At 38.8% G+C, this 21,943-nt stretch overlaps 1 pseudogene; it reads right to left on the bottom strand.

Annotated features, from left to right (window-relative positions):
* Positions 1–3,617: 3,617 nt before the first annotated feature.
* LOC103720081 lies at positions 3,618–19,073 on the bottom strand (annotated as a pseudogene).
* Positions 19,074–21,943: the final 2,870 nt, after the last annotated feature.

Here is a 21,943-nt window from a genome sequence, read left to right on the forward strand (position 1 = left end):
TTCTCCCTCTCTGAACTAGACATGGTGCTAATTCTCACCTCCCTCCCTGTGACTAGATACGAGGAAGATACGAGGAAAGGTTAATGGCCCACATCCCATGTTTTGGTGATAATTAGGGTAAAACTGAGATTTTAGGATTTTCAAGATTTTAGGAAGAATATTGGACTTTTTGGATATTTTTAAAAAGTAATTTTAAAATATTTTCATGGCATTGGTTTGATACATACATGTGATTTTGGATTATTGGGTCTCGAGGGGCCTAAAGAGGTGCTTAAATTGTCAAGCCATTGGCATTAATGAGGTAAGTAACATTTTATTTTATATTAATTAATTAGAATTAGCTGGAAATTACTTTATCATTAAATAATACAAATTATCCTGGAAAATTTAAATTTAATAGTGAATGAAATCTCTGAAAATATGGTTAATTAATTGATAATGGCAATTCTGTGACTAAAATGCATGATGATAACTGTTATCATCATCAACTGTTATAATTACCACCAAGGTGGTAGCTCAGTTGGAACGGGGCGTTTACTTCCAACCAAGTGGTTCCAGGTTCGAAACGCGCGGGCGTCGATTAAATTTGGGGACCAAATGCTCCACGCCTGGACACGGGGTCTGGAAGTGCTACTGGTCGGCTGATAGCCTGGGTGGTGCCAGGTGTGACGTACTCACACGGAGGGTCGGGTCGGGTAACCAAGCCGGCTCACGGGTGGGGAGGGTATAAGTAAAATAGGTCGGCGTGCCCAACACACGACCCGGTTTACCCGCATCGAACATTCTCCTGGCGGGGTGGGGGGCCCAGTGGGGGCTGCTACGCGGGGTTGGGCTTGTCCCTTCCTCCCCCCCTGCTCCCTTTCTTTTAGCAAAAAAAAAAAAAAAAAAAAATAACTGTTATAATTGGATTAGGCCTGTAAAAGCTCGAACATAGCATAATTGATCGTACATTCAAAAATAATATAATAAAAAAATTATATATATATATATATATATATATATATATATATATATATATCTTTATATGTATCACCCGGCTCTCAGGCCAATTGTGTATGGTCCGGACTTGATTGTATATCCTCACTATAGGAGTGATCGTGGTGATATCCTGTCATAGGGATATAGTGGGACAACTCTGCCACAGGGGTGATCGTAGTAATCCCTACCACGGGAGACATCATGGTGACCTGCCATAGGGGTAATCGTGGTGATACCTGAGCAGTAGGGGTATAAATAGGCCGTAGTGAGGACTGTAAAACTAAAAGGAATTGGGTATCCAGATTCAAGTACATAAATCTGAGTATGATTATGATATTAGACATGTATTAGACTCTGATACATTGCATTGGTTCTTTATGTTGATATGATTGAAATGATGGCATGTGATTGTGGTGTGTGGCTATCATGGATAATAAATGATATAAACGATCAAAGATGTATCATATTCTATATAATTTAACTAAATTGTATTATTAATACAACTTGGACTAATTTCTTAAAGTATATTTGTTACTTACTGAGTCGTATCTTTACATATATTTTTCAGATCCAGGGCCCAAAGATTAACCTATATCACCATTCTGGGGAGATATTAGAGGCAAGGTCATTTTTGTAGATAGGAAAACTGGTTTGATCAATATATGTACATTATAAAGTTTTTGGATGATGTATAAATAGTTTAAACATTGTAAGTTTGGAATTGCAAAAATTTAGAAGAAGAAACTCCATGGTATAACTTGTATGGCATATATAATATATGTGATGTTTTGGGTCAATAGCTTAGTTATTCTGATATTCACCATCTTCTGCATATGAATTGTATAATTTTCAGGTTATATTGGATTCATCGGCGGGTAGAATGCCTTGCATGCTTATAGGGTCATTCTCTATGAGTATGCGGTGGCTGTTAACGCGCCCCGATTGATGATTCTAGGTTGGGGGCGTGACAATGTGTGCGCATTTTCTAGGGCCAAATTTAACCGGGCTAGGTTAGATAAGGCCAAGCCCAACCTGCATGATCTGTCCAGCCTGGTCAAGTTGGGCCCAGTCTTTCTTTCTTTGCACCTGGCCAAGCACGGGCCTCGGTTTTTAAGCTAAAGACCAAGTTGGACCAGGCTTAGGCTTCATAATGTATCTTGATACTAGACCTAGGCTGGACCTGAACCTGGTGCAGCTATGAACACAGTTAGACCTAAGTTCCTCATCAAATTTGTATGTATGCACAAGTTCAGCCTATGGTTGCATGCGATATCTCTACCTTTAAACATAATAAAGTATGTCTATCTTCTTAACGAACTATCTTGAGATACAAATTTTGGTGCGCATTTTACCTCACAGTAAACTAGATTATATCTTCAGAAACTAAGACATGCAGTGTTGAAGTAAAACCCATGAGCTCCGCTTGATGGATTATCCAGGAAAGCTCCATCTAACAAGCTCTCAGACTGACGTATAACACGCAAGTGCAAGTCATTAGCTACGATAACAAAGGCAACTTTGTGTTATGAATCTAGTTTGTGCTACCCATAATTGTACACATCTAGTTGGTCTACCTTTTTTTATTAAACCTCCCATCAATAAAAAAACACAGCAAAGAAGAGAGATGACTGCATATTTTGTGGTCGAATCCTTTTTGAACGATAATGACAGAGAGAACAATTATAGAAGGAAGACATCCAATTTCATTAAACTGCAAGTACTTGGTTACCAAAAGCTTCGTCATGGTCTTTCTAATGCCAATTATACTTCAAAGCTTGCATATGCATGCTCTGTTCATGCAGCAGATGGGGCCAGAGACTTGGAAGATGATTTGATAAACCTACATCGGATGCGAAAAGAAAGAGATCTCGACCTTCCTCACCTCAATAAACTGCAACACTGAACTCAGGAACCATCAGAATTTGTAGCAACCCATATTTAAATGGTAAGACAAAAAGTTGTTCAAAAACATGATCTATTACAAAGGTAGGCCTTCCATACCCACAAATTTGTTCAAAATTTGGCACGAAACCACAGAGGGTCAGTGTCACAGATTGAAAGCCAGTTAGAGCTGATTTCATAAGGATATGGCTCAAAACTTGTATCTTGTTATTTGAGTTTAATGTTACATGGGGTGTTCAACTGTTAAACTCCCATTCCACTTAGACAAGTACAATGTCATACTGCAGTACAGCATCCGAAAGACTGTAGATCCGTAGCAAGATGAGTCAGGAGATATAAATACGAGGAACAGCCATCACTCTTCTAAGCTTTTCAAATTCAAATATGTTAGGTAAAAGAATCAACCTTCGATATTTTTTCAGGACAAGCAGTATAAATCCTGGCAAGCATTTTTAATGCCCCAAAACTGGTTAGCTTGTCAAATGGAAACTGGAGAAAATAGTTAAGGAGGGACAGAAGATGACTCCTGGGTTTAAATTTGATATAGAATAAGAAAGTTTACAGAATAGCAGATTGAATAACGGTGGGAGAGCAGTGCAATTAGTTGGTCTGTTAGTACGCAATCTAGTCTTTTGTGATGAACAGCAGGGCATGAAGACCACTTGGAGAAAAGGAAAGCATCTGTACTTGTTGTACATGCAGAGAAAGCTATGTAATCTCTGTTACAATTCATCGCATGAGACAAAACTGTGCAAAATTTTGATTAATTTCGAGTCTTCTCTTACATCGTCTGCTGAGACAGAGCTTACTAAATTTTTGATAAAATGACTGCTGTATCAATTGATTTTGGGTGCTATAACTTTAAACCTCAACTAAATTGAAGGGTGCACATAAGAGTGCATAAATTATGAAGACTCTGCCTACAATCTCCAACAGGAGACAGATTATAACATGGGGATTGCCTAATTCAAAGATGGAGAAAACAAATGTGTTTGAAAGGGAAACAGGGCTAAAACACCTAAAGGTAAAAGTAGCTCTCCCAGTAAACACTAACAGCCAAAATTCCCGCTATATCTTTGAACCTAGTACCTCACCATGACACCGGTTATGGTGACCTCTATCTACCGACGGCCTCCAGCTTTCCTTGGAGGCGGAGCAGACTCTTCATCATCAGACTGATTGAACATCCCCATACTGCCACATCCTCAGCCTCTCACGTTTTGCTTCATCTTGGAACTCTTCTAGGTTGTCAAGAGCAGCTTGTCTTTCCTTGGTGTCCCACCTCTTCCTTCTTTCCAGTCTAGCAAGACCTTCCTGTGTACAGAAATTTCCGAGTCACCAGACGAGCTCCAAAGTAACTTCAGAATACAATCGAAAGTATCCACATTCAGTTTGAGTACTCGTGCACTATTTAAGACAAGTGAGTGAAGTTAATAAAAGCACCAGAATTAACAGAGGCTGATGATGTTTTTTTCTAAAGCATATAGAACTGGTGCATCACAGCCTAATCCATTTTGGTAGAAATGTTTAAATTATCATAAGCTAAGGAAAGAACATGCACATAAATATTGGTTATGTAGTGTTCTGCAGTACAGAAAATTGGTGTGGCCGGGTCTTAAGTGAATCAAACTATTTTCTTTTTTCATCTTCACTTCTAATCTAAAAGGTAAGCTGTAGATGAAGCTAACTGGTACCAGATTTTGACAAGACGCCAAGCATCATTCAATCTTCATAGAAAAAAGGGATATCCACAAAACCTGAAGCTGGTATCTACCCCTGCTTCAGGTTCCTGGATTTTAGTACAGTATACATATCACGAACATTCTACAGCCTGGAGACCTACTCCATGTCTATCTTTTACTAGTGACCTCGACATAAAATTGAATAATCAAATCTTTTGAATATTTATTTGAAAACAATGGGACACAAACTGTGGAAATTCTTGCTAAAACATTTTCAATAATGACACTTAGTGGTGTACCAAAGCAAGGAGAAAGATGCATCACAGCCTCATCCATTTTGGTAGAAATGTTTAAATTATCATAAGCTAAGGAAAGAACATGCACATATATATTGGTTATGTAGTGTTCTGCAGTACAGAAAATTGGTGTGGCCGGGTCTTAAGTGAATCAAACTATTTTTTTTTTTCATCTTCACTTCTAATCTAAAAGGTAAGCTGTAGATGAAGCTAACTGGTACCAGATTTTGACAAGAAGCCAACCATCATTCAATATTCATAGAAAAAAAAGGATATCCACAAAACCTGAAACTGGTATCTACCTCTGCTCAGCAGTATACATCACATGAACATTCTACAGCCTGGAGACCTACTCCATGTCTATCTTTTACTAGTGATCTCGACATAAAATTGAATAATCAAAGCTTTTGAATATTTATTTGAAAACAATGGGACACAAATTGTGGAAATTATTGCTAAAACATTGTCAAGATAATGACACTTAGTGGTGTACCAAAGCAAGGAGAAAGATGCAGAAGCGGAACATGGTTATCAGCAAACCTCACCTTAAGGCCAAGAATGCTGAAGAAGCCCCCTTTATACCAATTCCAAATAGTGTTTATTTGAAGAATTTATTGAAAGAAAATACCAAGCCAATTTAGAAATTAAACACAAGGATTTCCCATTTTAACTCTGGTGGCTTTTTTAAGAATTAAAGAACATGTGGTGGAAAATTGTTTGAGATGTGATGGAAAATTGATTGCAATGGAATGGGCATGTAGAACAAGGATATAAGGGGGCCCTATCCGAATGGTGCAAGAAAAAGATGGGAAGACATAAGGTAATGTGCATGGATGTTGTGATAAAAGACTTGGAGAAGCTTGAAGTAACATCAGAGATGACCTTAAACAGGAATGCTTGGCAAATATGAATCCATAAAACCACCCCCGAATGGTTGGGATAAGACTAGATGCTTATAATTATGGTTTCTTTGAGAATCAAAGATCCAAAAGAACCTCTTCTCTCTCTTCTTAATTAAGAAAAAAATTGAAAGTTGAAACCCTTTGATGAAAGGGATCATATGCTCAAACCTGCAGCATAGCAGCATTGATACTGGACCCAGCTTCCACATCAACCAAAGTCACGAGAAGAATTGTTCTTGTTCCTTGTCCTCTTACTTTTTCGCCTGAAGTATCTCTTTCCTCGACCATAGCCCTGAACTCCATCGAACTATTCAGAGTGCACTCACTCAAGTATTCTGCAGCTTCCTGACCAAAATCATCCTCTAAATTAGGGACTTTTATGTATGCAAGGCTGCACAGCTGAGCCAAACCAGGTGCTGAGGAGACCGCAGGATCCAGGGGTCGCAAGCGACTATATGGAACCATTTCTTGGTTTCCATAGTCAATGTAGAAGACTTCAAACGTGTTCTTTGGTGATTCAACAGTTGCTCGCGGTCCATTGACTATCTGTTAGCACACATGAAGGGCAGATTTGAAAACTATGATGATTTGAAATTATATTCTTGATCAGTACAAATTGAGCAAAACATGAATAAAACAGGTAGAAATTTTTTCTACAAATGTTCATCCAAAATAAGCTTCTAACAGTAGATTATGCTATATGTAGCATGACAGCAACTTCAATAGAATATAAGTGACCAAGAATCCATAAATATTGACATGTTGTTTTTGGAAATTAAATAGTTTGAGATGATTGCATCTGAAAATGATTTTAAGCAATAATGAAACATTTTTATTGGGGAACTTCTCATTTTCCTGAATAAAGAGTTCAAACTGTGATATTTACCAATGCACCAAAAGCTGGAAAAAAAAAGCATGATGTAACTTAGGTAAATAAAAAGTGCTACGAAGTTCATTGGTCAATCACATATTGACATTGCTTATATGGGCTTAACAGTTTCTGAGATGGAGGTTTCAAGTCAAAATAATGAATTGGATGCCCGTTTTGATATAAATTATAGGGACAGCCTCAGCATGACTTTAGAAACCATACCATAGATATATGACTTCTATCAGATTCTGAATCCAGTCATCCAATAGGTACAAATAATCCAAAAGTTAGAATAACAGGTAGTGGTCCCACAGTTATATCTGGAATTACGAGATGTTTGACACATACCATAGCTCTGTTCCAGGAGTTATCTATGCTGAACTGAGCAAGAACGATGTCACCCTTCACAGGATTGAAAGAACCAACCACTGGAGGTTCTTGGAGGTTCAACGAAGCAAGTTGTTGCTGTATAGCAGCAACTTTCTGATCACCAACCATTTGGACATAGAATTTTCCACCACCCAGGACTTCAGTAACCACCACCTATATGCAGATACCAAAAGGACGGGTGAGTTCTTGAAACTAAAAGCATGGATCAGATATTGCATTATTTTTTGATGTACAGCACCTTGAGCACTTCCTTCTGTTTTGCTTCAGATGTGGAACCATTAGTATCTTCTTGTCCTTCAATATAGTCCTCCCATAACTGGCAAAAAGAAGGAAAATTAGGAGCCATCATTTGATAATCTGAAAAGACATATTTTGTTAATCATTGCTTACTTTCAGCTTCCGTTGCTTTGCAGACTGCTCAGCCCGAGCAAGGAGGGATGCATCTGGGATCCTGTCAGAACCAAAAGAAATTTGGAGCTTTGCCAGTCCAGCTTCCAGAAGAGTCACAGCCATATTGGTCCTGGATGTGGGAAAAATTAATGGCATGCGGTTTATTGGACCGCGTGCACATTTGAAAAAGGAAACGTCCGTTGGGCGTTTTTTTTTTTGGATTAAACGGGCGCGCCCGCTGGTGCTTTAAGGAATAACTTAAATGCGTACGCGGCCGAATCTCGGGCCGCGTGCGCGTTTGAACATAGAAACGCCCGTTGGACGTTTTTACTAATTGAGCTAGCGCCCGCGGGCGTTTAATTACCGCGTGAAGGACGTCGATGCATCCGCAAAATTACCGGAATGCTCCTGCATAAAACCTCTATATAAACCCCCTATTTCATCCTATTTGACACACGAAAAATTACAGAAAAATAGTAGAAAAATTCTGGAGAAATTCTATTATATAAATTTATTAAATGCATAGATTTATCTTGTGCTAGAATAGATTTATTTTGCATTAAAATAGAATTATTTGGATGTCGAATGATATATATATAACTCCTTTTAAGATTTTCCATTAGTTGCATTTAAAGATTTATTTGTTTATTTAGATAATATATTGCTAACAATCCAAAGAAGTATTTGCCCCCACATATGGGTCTTCCGGCAATCCTCCTCTGAGATACGACGATCTTACAACTTCTTCTTCGGCACGTCTCAAAAGAAGTCAAAGCGAACCCGATCGGACTTGTAGATCCAGCAAAGAGCGAAATGAAAAGAATAAAATAAACTGAATAAATATATAAAAACAAAAAACAAAAGTGGCTAAGAGGAGGAAGAATTTCTCCAAAGTTTTTCTATAATTTTTCGTGTTACAAATAGGATGAAATAGGGAGTTTATATAGGGATTTTACGCAGGGGGATTCCGGTAATTTTGCGGACGCGTCCGTGTCCTTCACACGGTAATTAAGCGGCCGTGGGCACTGGCTCAATTAGTAAAAACGCCCAACGGATGTTTCTATGTTCAAACGCGCACGCGGCCGAGTCTCGGGCCGCGTGCGCATTTAAGTTATTCCTTAAAGCGCCAGCGGGCATGCCCATTTAATCCAAAAAGGAAAATGCCCAACGGGCGTTTCCTTTTTTAAATGCGCACGCGGTCCAATAAACCGCGTGCCATTAATTTTTCCCACACTGGACTCCCATAAGGAACCTAGGAATGTGCCTGTCCTATCAACTATTTCTATCTCTATCTGCATAAAGGAAAACATAATTAAGATAAAAAATATATGAAAGGATAGCCAGAAGAGGAAATATGAGCACCTCAACATCACGCTGCAATATCTTCCTCCTCATCATTGCACTAGCTTCATCTGAAAAAGGCTCATTTCGACCAGCGCACCGAACACCAGAAAAGGAGAACGCAATATTACATGTTTCTTTAGGTATCAGTAGTTTAAATCGGTGACCACTGAGGACATATTCAACAACAGCAGTAAGCCTTCCACTTCGTTGCAGAAATGGCAAGAAATCTCTAGCTTTTTTAGCTGAAGCCTGAGTCAATAACATCAGAAATTAATTATCATATGTTACAGCACTCTATTCCAATGCATTAAGAGATGGTTCAACTTCTAACCATGGTCAAGTCTGTTATGTGCATCACTGGAGGATCCCTGGCAGAATGAATTCCTTTCTTTCCATTAATGGCGCGTGATTCAGCTGCCAGCAGAGCATCATAATAGTTTGACCTTTCCTCAAAATCTTGGTGTCTGATGACAGTGGCAAAACCACGTGAAACAACCATCTCAGCAACATTTACTCCTGCTGATTGTTTGCCAGAAGAGGGAGCAGAAGCAGTATCATCATCCTCAGCCATTGACGGAGAGACGAGGAAGACCGACCCAAAATCCATAACTCTAGAATCTACTGAACCAGATAGCATTACCGCATTGGGTCCATCAGCCAGGTTGACCTTTCTTGAGTATTCCATTGACACATTCACCTAGAAACAAATACAAATACACTACTATAAAATTTGTTCGCACACAAGAACAAAACAGTGCGAGATTGCAAACTCAACTTCATACTTGGCGGCCTACAAGACGAGAACGTAAGAATTCCCTAGCCTCAAGGGCATAGGGTGCCGGCTTTTCATCTCGACAGGGATTCCCCATCGTAGGAGCTCTGATACTTGAAAGATTGACTCGTCGCTCAGCTGAAGAACTGCCATAGGTGACAGCATCATCAGCAACAATTACACAGTCCCCACTCACAACCTCTACCACCTAGAGAAAATCAGAGACAAGTGTAGAACAAATTTTTATCACACAATATGATCAAAGGAGTTTCAAGTAAGTAAACCTGTTGCCCAAGGTGACAATCCAAGAGAGGGGGGGGGGGGGGGGGTGAATTGGGTTTTCTAAATTTTCAATCCCTTAATTAAATTGATAGATGAATAAATAGTTTAGTTAATGTTAATTAAGTACATGTAGTGAAGTTAAAAGAACACACAATGCAAACACACAAGAAATATAGTGGTTCGGTGCTCTCCTAAGCACCTATGTCCACTCCCCAAACGTCCCCTTGGAAATTCACTATAATCCCTCGGATTACAGTTGGATTGTTTTCCGCGCTCACAATCCAAAAACCTTTACACCTTGATTTTTCGGGATCACCAATAACCTATGTTGGTTCTGCGCATGGTCTGCCGTACCGATTCGTACCGGCCAGTACGTACTAGTCCAGCCTAAGACCGGTACCGGATCAGCGTGAAATCCGGTACCGGTAGTTTATTGTTGAAGGACCGGTTTGGACCAGTATGGGACCGGTACGTACCGGTACGGGACCGGTCCGGGACGCCACCGGTACGCCGACCGGTACCGGTACACCGGACTTTGGTTTTGCGGGCTCACCAACAACCTACACCGTTGGTTTTACGGGCTGACCAACAAACCTTACAAGTAAATTGAAAAGAAAGAATTTGAAACTCCTAAGTAAGCAAATATAACAATTATATACTAAAAGAAGAGATGAGAAATAGTTATCGCTTTGAGGATGTTCTTCTCTTCTTTGCTAAGGTTACTTCACTTCACAATGAGTTGGTAGAGCTGTTGAATGCACTCTCAGATTGCTCAACCACCTCCTTTTTGGGACTTGAATGAAGAACCTTGATGAAGAGCACTAGGGCTTGCTTTCTTTTGAATATGCTGTTAATTTTTTTTGCAAAAGATGGTTTCCTCTGATGAATAGTGTCTCTTAAATACTTTCCAATCTCTATTGGTCACTTCCCATTCGTTAGATTTGAAAAACTAGCCATTACTAGCCGTTGGGAGCTTAAAAAGTACTTCTACAGAACTAGCCGTTATGCCCTTGCCGTGCTGGGGTCAACCCAAGCTTTTCTGGGGTCGACTCAACTTACTGTTCATTAGCCTTGGGGTCGACTCAAGGTTCTCTGGGATCGACTCAAACTTCTCTGGGGTCGACTCCTGCTACAGTGGGGTTGGCCTTCTCAGGAACCACAGAACCTTGTATTTCGGCTGTTTTCACTGGGATCGACTCATGCTTTCTTGAGGTCGACCCGTGCTACAGTGGGATCAACTCAAGTTCCATTGGGGTCGGCCTTCTCAGGGATTTCAGAGACATGGTTTTGAACGTTTATCCTGGAGTCGGCTCATGTTCTCTTGGGGTCGACTCCACTGGGGTCGGCTCAAGTCTTCCTGGGGTCGGCTCCATCTGGGGTTGGCTCAAGAAAACTTGAGGTCGGCCTTCTCAGAAAATTTCAGAGAGTTGTTTTCTTGAGGCTACAAGTTGGGGTCGGCTCAAAGTTCTTTGGGATCGGCTCAAAGATACATGGGGTCGGCTCCACTCACTGTTCATCAGTGCCATTTTTGCAAGGGTGTGCCAGATGTTCCAAGGTGTGCCGACTCCACTTCCTCTAGGGTCGACTCAATTCACACTTTCCAGCATCTTATGACTAGACTAATTCATATAATCAATAAGACATATTTCAAGTAATTTTGAGTGTATGCCACGATAGAGCTTCATATCCTTAACAATGAAAATTACTGTTTTGCCCTTAAGAGTAGATTTCACTTAAAGGTTTGCTGAATTAGATTTAAAAGCTCTCTATCATTTTTTCTACTACCAATTTTATCTCGTTGTTAATCATTGGAAGTCGTATTGATCTCATTCTCTTAAAATATCATGAATGTATCGAGGGTGTCATATTCATTAGTGATGTATCACGTTAAACTATATTATTAATTTGATATTCACTCAATTGTTGTGTTAATCATCGAAATATCACTATCATCCTCAAAACCATCCACTTACTTTTCCTGTGAAGTGTAGATCATGGATTGCCTTTGAATTTGATGCTGGTGGCACATAGTTCGTCCAAATTCTCAAGCGATCCTTTTTTGCTTGAAGTTCAGCAGCCTTCAGCTTCCGTTTGGCATCATCCTCCATCATGTTAGCACTCCATTCCACAAATTTAGCTAAACCCTGTGCAGGAAAGAGAAATGTTACTCAGCATAAACATTTAGAGAACATATCATTTGAACAAGCCTTAAAGAGTATTAATATTAATAAGATTCAGTTGCAACATATAATAGACATGATATTTCAAAAAAATCCAGCTAGTTACCAAATATTCATTTGGAATTAACATTTGCCATGCAGTGATGGTGCGTAGTCAAATTCAAAACCACAACCCACCATCTACTAGATAACAACAAGATAAAACAAGATGTAACATTTGAGAAGATGAACAGAAACAATTTAATTTCCAAAAAAATGCAGCCAAAAAAATATTATATAAAAATAAAGAATAAAAGTTCATCTTCTTAAAGGTGTTTTTGTTAAGAATGAAAACACATATAAAGAACACAATTTTGTCTTTTCTTAAATGTGCTTTCTTAAGCATGAAAATGCACATGGGAATATTAGGTGTAATTAAATAATTCAAGTATACTCAAAGGAAAGGGAGAAAGACATGGTATTTGCAACCATGAAGTAGCGAGACCAAAGCTGCTTATTATTCCAAGAGAACAGCATGCAAACATCTTTTTATTACTGATTTTCAGAAGGATGAAAAGTACAAGCAGTTCTGCCATAAATACATTATGAGTTTCATATCGGATAACTTAAAAATTTTTTATAAGGAGCTTGTGCCATGGTGCATATGGAAGCACACTGAGCAGGCATGCCACTGAAAAAGTAAGAGTATTGACCTTAGAATTGATTTTGATGATCACAAAACTTTGTGGTATAATTACTAATGTTAGTGTTGCAAGAAAAATGTTATTTTGAAGGAAGCATAGCACGAGATCTGATGATTTTCAAAGAGAAAGCCAAAAGAATAGTCAAGGAGCCAACTCCTAGAAGCCTCGAGTCAACTCTGACACAAATGACAACTTTGGCACAGAGCTCGAGTCGACTCCAGCATTCCAGGAGCTGACTCCCATAGAAAAAGGCAGAAACACACTTTTGAAAGAACAGTACGGGAGTCGACTTCCGACTTACGCGAGCCGTCTCCCACAAAGAATAACAGAAATGTTAGTTTTTGAAGAGCCCGATCTCGAGCCGACTCCCAACAGGCGCGAGACGTCTCCTATCTCAGTCGAGCCGTCTCCCAAAATGGCCGAGTCGACTCCAAGTCTGCTGACACCTCCAACGGCTAGTTTTTCAGGATTTCAATGGCTCTCTTCCACTTCTAACGGCTAGTTTGGGTCTCCAAGGTTCTCCAAAGCTTATAAACACATAGGAGCAACCCAAGAACAAAAGAGAAAAAAGCCTATCAAAAGAAAGAGAGAAATCTAAGAGTACCTAAGCTTCCCAAGTCAAAATCCTCAAGTGAGTTTTAGAGCCAAATCTTTGTGTGAGAAAATCAGTCAGAGCAAAAGCAGTGATTCAAATGAAGAGTTGGCAGCTTGCATTCAAGGCCCTTCATCTACAGTCAACTACTCCTCTTAATAGCTTCAGAGCTTCCATTTATTGTTCAATTTATTTGAGCTCTTTTTTTGTTACAGCATTTAATATTTTGTTTTAATTGCTGCTGTAACTGCTTTCATTCTTACACTTGTAAAGGTTCTTTCAAACCTAAATAGGAAGTTATTGAATCAGGAAGATTCAACAAGGAAAAAAGTTTTGGTTGGTGTGCCTTGGAAAAAACCAACTGGGTTGTTTGTGAGCCCGAAAAACAAACGGGGTAAGGTTGTAAGTTGATGATCTTGTGAAAACCAATTGGGTTCGTTGTGATCCCGTAAAAATAACGAGTTGAGTTGTGAACTCGTAAAACAACCGCATTGCAATCTGTAAGGATTATAGTGAAAATTCGCAAGAGATCTTGGGGAGTAGATGTAGGTGCAGGGCGGCACCGAACCACTATAAAATCTTTATGTTTGTGTGTGCATTGCTTACTTTGTTTATTGCATTTATATTTCAGTCATTTACTTAAGAATTGTTTTATTCTGCTGCACTTAGAAGAAAAGTTTTGAAAAACCTAATTTACACCCCCCCCCCCTCTTGGGCTGCATCTTCTAGGCAACACATGGACATAAAAATTGGCCATACTTAGACAACACTGGACCATAATCAAAAAGATTCACAATTCAAAAAAACACAAGTGATAGTACTTGTGCGAGTTGTTGTAAAAGCATACTTTGTGGATCATGAACCTAGAATCTGCATTAGTGATACTAAATAAGCATGTTCCAACCTTTTGTACCCAGCAATTATTGCCAATTTACTCAACATGAGGGCGATACTACGGATGTAAATGATGGAGCTAGAGTAAGCCATGCCTCGTTATAATCTAGGAGCAAGGTTCGCTGTACCGGTCGGTACCGATCGGTACCGAGCGTACCGTACCCATACCGATGGATACCGGTATCGGTACACCAATGTCGGTACGGTCGGTACCGAGCGTACGGTACCGTACCGACACTCGGTATGCCTATACTAATGCGGCACCGGTACGGGGTTCGGTACCGGTACGGCGAACCTTGTCTAGGAGCATCACCAAACCCATTATGGACCACTTTGGCCACCTCGAAAAGGTCTAGACAGAGTTCAGTAGTAAGATCCACCATAATCAAGGCCGATTCATACACCAAATTTTCAAAAGGTACAACCTTCTTCTAAGTTGTCAATTTCAGCATTTATTTAAAAAATTGGATAATCTTTTGAAATCTGCAATATGGCAACCCAATGAAAGGCCCCTCAAGCTTCGGAAAACCCCATTTGCCATCAAAACACAATAACATGAATTTTGCCATTTTGTTGACTTTTGCCCAAGCTGTCTTCCAAACTAAGAGCAATTAGACCATGCAACAGAACGCAAAATTGATGTAGGAGTTGAAATCTAGCTCTAGGATAATTTGACTTTTTATGTGATTTTTTCTACTACTCACTATTTTATAAAAATATCTCTTTTAACTAGAAAAGGAATCCAACCTAAACTTGGAGACCAAACCTCATTAATATAAATAAAGTCATTTTAATCAATTCTTTTATTGAAATCATGAAAGCTAAAAGCATCTGAAACCCTACTTTTGAATTTCTATTTGTTATCATTATTTTCAAATGAAACGTCCAAGTTGAATGGATTGAAGGAATTTCTTCCTTCACTCTCCAATTGGATCAAGCTAAATTCAGCTTGAGCAAAGCTCAAGACAACTCATTCGATTTTGAGTTGAATTTAAGACAGCTTGTTTAAGATATCCAGCAGGAGACTGATTTCCCTCAAGCCTTCATATTCTTCAAGCTAATTTCCATCATTATATCTCAGTGTTGTTGTAAAAATACATTCTTATATATATAAAGTGTAGTGTTTTTCGATGATAATGTAGAATTTGCTATTTATTGAACTAATATATGATATATGTTAAATATCTATTTATTCTTAATTCGAGCTTAATCAAGGTGAGCCCAAGTAAGCCATGCCTAACTCTAGCTCAGTTCTTTTAGAAATTAAGTGAGCCAAATTTGAGCTAACTTCTGAGCCGAACATGAGTTGCTTACTAACAGCTCATTTGTTTGATAATCCTAGGTGATACAGGCCGCATTTTAATAAACTATCAAACCAAATGAACATTGCTATTATGACACAGTTTCCACATTTTACAGCTCAAAATCGATCTGGGAATGTCTGGAAAAGTTTAGCATATCTAACTACATGGAACCATTGTTTAGATTAAGTATTCATCGCAAAGCCATTTGTGAAAAGTGAGCTAGCATTTGATGATGATGAAGTTCCTAACCAACTAAAGCTACTCTCTCGGGGACTGCATGTGTGATGAAATTTAATTAGAAAAGGTTTTGATGATCAAACAACTACATTTTCACCATTGTGATATGAAAGTACAGCAAGTATTTAGTAACTATTAAAAGCAAAAAAGAAAAAAACTAACATGCAAACCTGTGTTCCCTGCAAGTTTCTAAATAAGCAAGTATTAATTCTTGTCTGTATTAATTCATGTTTAACATATCATCCTATAAAGACAAACCATACATTTTGCACAAGCTCCAGAGCAAGGTCCTTTGCAGTGTCACCATCTGGATAATATACTGAACCAATTAGGTTGCTGAACTTGTCTACACCTTCTAGCACAATTCTTATCTGGCATTTTCAAAATAAGCTGTGATCAACTGAGAACAAATTATGCAGAAGAGTGTGCAGGTTACATGAAACTGGCTTACATCATTATTTAAAGCATGAATCTCTGTGAAGTGTTTGGCTTCCCTCCCAAATGGATCTGGTGCAACTTCAGTTGATGATGCTGAAGAGGCAGCAAGCCTCTGTGCTGATGTTAGCGGTGGACGAGTTTCATTAGTAACTTCTCCATTTGCCGCATCTATAGTTGCTTCATTTTCAAGAATGACATCGCTCACAACCCGTCTTCCCATCGATGGAGCCTAATTTTGACAAGTTACAATGTTCTGTTAGCTTGAAGTAAAAGGACTTACATAAGAAAGAAGACTCCAACATAAGAGCAGCATAAAGCAGATTATTTTGATCCTGTTATGGTGCACTACCTGGATTCCTGCAACGAAAACTTGAACAAACTCGAACCCTGGGAGTAGGTAGACACGCACAGTGCTACCATCACGGACCTGCAACAATGCCTTCTATGGGTCTACCTTTGTTTGCAGCCAGCAGCCCCATTGCATCCAAATTACTAGGATCCCCAATGGCTGAAGGAGGTAGGTTTCTGATTGATGCCTCGGGAGCACCAGGGACCTACAATCATTGTAAAATGAATTAGAGAGAGAGAGAGAGAGAGAGAGAGAGAGCCAGTTCTACATCCTCTCTTCATTATGATGTGATAAAATGCTTGCTGTTTCTGAACAATTAACAGAACAGAGCAAGCTTGATTGTTAGAAACCTAAGCTAGTTTGCAAGGCAAAAGAAGACCCTCCAAAGTCCATAATTGTTAGACCACACTAATGGGCAACCTGGATAAGACCCTCATTCTTTCTGAAATAGGACATTCTGAAATAGGACAAGCAAGCAAAGCCTGTCTAAGGAGGAAAGATGAGAACAAAAGAAATCTGTTCCTATACAGAATACATTACAACTATATTTACAGAAGAAAGCATACTGGCCTTGCTCCAACGACCTAAACCCTGTTGCTTAGCTTGCTCCTCCAGTTGCTGCAGTTCCACTAAGTATGGGCTTGCTTCACCTTTATGTTGACCCTGTTCCCTTACCTGATCAGAGTGGTTTATCCAAACAAGTAGAAAACAAAAGTTGAATGTCAGCCATGATACTGGTACCAATATATTTTGCAAGCCAGTTGTACACTGGTCAGCCTCACCTTCGCCCATCCTTCAGAAACAACTAAAAATGCAACATTCTTATCTCCAAGGAAAACAGAAACAAACTCTCGCCCTATTGATGGAACTGTGTAATCCACCTTGAATATGACCTCCTATAGAAATTAAGACTATTAGTTCTACATTTCTTTCTGAAAGAAAAATGGAAACTTTTGTAACTAAATAAACATAGATATGCTTCAAAAGAAATACCTTTCCTATGCAGAGCTTCCTCAAATACTCCCTGTTGTCCCATGCAAAGGGGCCGTCAACTCCACCTCGATGGGCCTATAACATGATACAGTATAATATCAAAGTACTTAGAATCAGCAGAAAAGGGTAATCTGATGAAATGAGAACAAATTAGTGCTTAGTAGTCCATACATTTAATAAAAAGGAAATCAAGAAACATATGAGAACTAAAAGTTTGAAATTTAGACATTATTATGTTACATTTTTATCATATGATTTAGAGTATTGTCATTATTCTAAAAGTAGCCCTCTTCAATGCTATCTTGTGGTATGTTATGAATATTGTCATGAAACAGATTCCAAAAGAACAGTCTTCTTTAATGCTTTCTGGTCGTGAACTTCCCTAAGATTCCATCTAAGAACAAGCCAACTTTCATTCAATCAATTCAATTTCATCAACTACTCAAGTCTTCTTCATAAATTACTCGATATTTCATGAGAATCTTGTGCGAGTAGACGTACCAATCTAGGAGCAACGAGAGAAGATAAAGTTATGGTCTTTTCGGGTGGGATCTCTGCTTTTGTGCTTCCCATGATCACTAGGCAATCCCCAGAAGGAACAGCTTTCACTCTCCCTCTCAGCCATCCTGTTGCGCCAGCTGCTGATGCCATATAAACAGCTAAGGCCTGCTCCTGATAAACACACGAGCACATCAGAAGAAGGCAAGGAATCTATATATCTATATAGCTTAACTCTTATATCGAGTTTCCAACTTTCTGACACGAAATCTTATTCTTTAACAAAAAGTCACCAGCGAGACACCTAAAACTCCATCTCTTACACTACTATAACATCTAAGAAGAACAGGAGAAGAACATAGAGATTGTAATACATAGCTATGTGTTATTTTCCTCCTCCTATTTTTGCGCAAATATTACTCTTTTTCGTTTTTCTGCAACTTGGAAACAGGACTGTGAAGTTTCAAAGGCAAGCGAAAGAGGGGGAGGCAAAAAAAAAAAACTTTAGTACGAAAATCTTCTCAGGATCGCCAATGTCACATACAGCCCCGATCTTTCGCCGGATCTACGAGACTTCTGCCACAATGTAATCAATCTGAGCAAAAAGAGCTGGGGAACTCCATTGAATCGACGCAGAGACTTCAAAGAAACCTCACATCAACTCGAGATATGGAACAGATAACTGGATCGAGAAAAGAGGGACGAAAGAAACGACCAGAGTTGTTGGCTTTGAAGAAAAAAAAATGGCGAAACAAATCGAAGCACAACGAAGTAGATCGACCACCGGAGCAGAGATCGATGGATAAGTTATGATCCTGAGATCACCCCGCGCGGATAACTCAGATTTCGGGCTTTAAAAAAACGTAAAAAAAAAAAGACAACTTTTCCGTTAACATAAGACGGATCTAAATTGCATTCAATATAGATCTGGAGAGCGGCTTACCTCAAACCGATCTCCACAGGAGACCGGATCTTCTACTGATCAAGGCGAAGCAGGGTGTCCTCAGACTTGGAGAACACCTCGCGGAGGACTCCGCCGGAAAGAGAGAGTATAAATGAGGGAGAGGGCAAAGAAGGAAAGGATCACGAAATTACCATCCACGTAATTTGGGCAGCATTACGAAAATAACCAGTAAGGCGTCAGCAACCAGGGTCCAGGGTGGACTTAGGAATTGTCTTTTCTTTTTTTCTTTTTTTCTTTTTTTTTTTTCTTTTTTTTTTTTGCTTAGGCAAAAAGAGAAGAGGGAGGAAGGAATAAGCCCACCCCGCATAGCAGCTCCTACTGGACCCCCACTCCACTGGACCCCCACTCCGCTAGAAGAGTGTTCGATACGGGTAGAAATGACCGTGTGTTGGGTACCCCGGCCGATTTTACTCATACCCTCCCCATCTATGGGCTCGGCTCGGCTACTCTTCTGGATTCCGGCTCGAATCCCACGTGTGAGTACGTCACACTTGGCACCATCCAGGCTACCAGTAGAGCGATACGCCCTCCCAGTCCAAGTGAGGCCACGCTGCCACTGGCTACCACCTTGGTGGCGACTTAGAAATTGTTTCGCTGGTGAAAACTATGACTCATTCCATGCCCAAAATTTTTTACACAGTCAAATAGCAATAAAATAACAAAAAAATATATTTTAAAAAAATTACGTTTACCATATTTATATTCAATAATTTATAAAATCTCCACCAACAACTTGTTAAATTAGTGATGTTAATAAAATTATTTACATCATATAAAAATTAAAATTATCCTTAAATAAAAAGAAGGATGCACAAGCTTTTTTTTTTTTACATTCTTATTAATAAGTTGTCTCTTGTTTGCCCATAAATTTAGCAACATTTTGAAATATTGACCTATTTGAAAATTTTTGGAACTATGCTTATTTTCAACTTCCAAAAATTTGTCGCTTGCTACGCCTTTTTTTCGTCTTTGGATAAGTAGGTAGCCACCGTAAACCTTTCCTTATTTGAACCTCGCCATTAATATTAAGGCTATGCCATCCTAAGGTGCTGCTAAATGGAATGATCTTACCAAAGTTCATGATCAATCATATATCGAGCTGCTGAATTGAAAAAATTGGATGTTATCATACTATCAGCTATATTCACTGACTGGAGATAAGCGGACTTGAACTACTGATATCTGCCACAGAGTAAACTAGTACCTCTCAGGCCTCCCCAATTAATTCTACCATACTGTTATATGACTTAAAATTATTTTTATTATTTTTGAATTTTTTTGACATGGTATTTGAATCTTATTTAAAACTAATGGTTTGATTGACATTATGTTGAGTTGTGGATTAACATATGAGATAAAAATAAATTTAGATGATAACTTTTTTTAATTATTGTTAGATGTAAATATAATTTATTTTAATCTTCAAGATATTTTTTATTTTACCTTTTTTAAAAAATTAATAACCATCAACATGGGCATTATTAGTTTTCCAGAATTACCTGTTTACCAAGCAAACCAGTCACCTAAAATGGCATTACTTGTAATCTTATAAAAATATAGGACTCACTTCAAAGAAGGGAAAAGAGCTGGCATAATCTCCTCAATCTCCCCTCCCACCCACCGGGATGGGGCGGAAAATTTTTTAATACTAACTAGACAACCAGTGGAATTGGTTGAGTCTTGCCTTTGCTTATTTTACCCTGTTGAAATGCCTGGTGGGGATTAGGAGAGAGAAGGGCCAAGTAAGAAAACTTTAGATACTGAATCAAAACTTAAAATTTTTGGACCAATGGACTGGAAGTCTGGAACTATGTGGCACGAGGTATTGGTATGTGTCATCATATTATTTTATTATTTTCCTCTTTAGATTAGAATAGAATTTCAGGTCTTTCAGCCATTAAACATAAATATTGGACGAAAATCTATTTTGACAGAAGAGGTGGTAGGACATGTTTAAACTACTAGCAATTGTATGGCAATGGATAAAATCCGAGGCCAACTTAGATTGCTAGGTGAGGTTTAGGTCCGCCGCAACTTAATGTAAAAGGTTTCTAATCGGTGGATGATGGCAACGGTGCAATCGCAAGATGCAAATCTGATCCGTAATAAAATTCTCTTGCTAAAACTTTTCTGATAGGGATCCTTCGATGCTTAAGTCAGTCGAATTTTAGAGAAATATTGAAAGAGAAAGTTTCTAGAGTGAAAGTAGAGATGAGAAAATGACTTATTTAAGAGTCTCCTGATTTCCTCTATATAAAGAATGGGTCGGTATCCATTACCAAGATTAATGGGGCATGTTATAACTAAATGGTAATGACTCCTCGCGCAATAACTATATAGTTTCACAGGTTGTGTATGTGGTGATAATTGTGTCAGTTGTATAATTATGGCCAAGCTACCATAATTGTTGCTGAGATTGTGGTTGCATGACCGATTTGCATTAATCGCTTTCCAAAAGTTTTCAAGGAAATACATGGCGCTTCTTCTCTGCTTGCTTCGGCCAGCACCTAAGTAAATTGCCTCGGAACATACCGAGGTTAGGTACTTCAGTCGACTCGAGGTCAGGCTAGTAAATATTCTCCATATCAAAAATTATGTAACATGCTTGTTTAGTTGAAGGAAGTTGGACTCTAAAATAGAAATAAAAATGACTCCCAATACAACAGTTTGTTTGGAAGGAATTGTATTCTCATTTTGATTCGGGAGGGAATGGAAATGCTTTAATCCTTCAAAATCCAATTCTAACTCTTTCCTAGTATTCAAATTTCATTCCGATTTCGATTCCGATCATGAACCAAATACATCCGGGGATATGTTCATTCTGATTTTCATTCCAATCTATTCTGATTTTGATTCCAGTCATGAACCAAACACATGAGGAGATATGTCCATTCTGATTTCATTCCAATTCTAATTTCCGTCGTGAACCAAATGCTCCCAACATATATTTTGCAATTCCATTATAGAAATTTGACCCAAACCCAGTCGAATCATACCACATC

The sequence above is a fragment of the Phoenix dactylifera genome, unplaced genomic scaffold (assembly GCF_009389715.1).
Source record: "Phoenix dactylifera cultivar Barhee BC4 unplaced genomic scaffold, palm_55x_up_171113_PBpolish2nd_filt_p 000117F, whole genome shotgun sequence".
NCBI classification, from domain to species: Eukaryota; Viridiplantae; Streptophyta; class Magnoliopsida; order Arecales; family Arecaceae; genus Phoenix; species Phoenix dactylifera.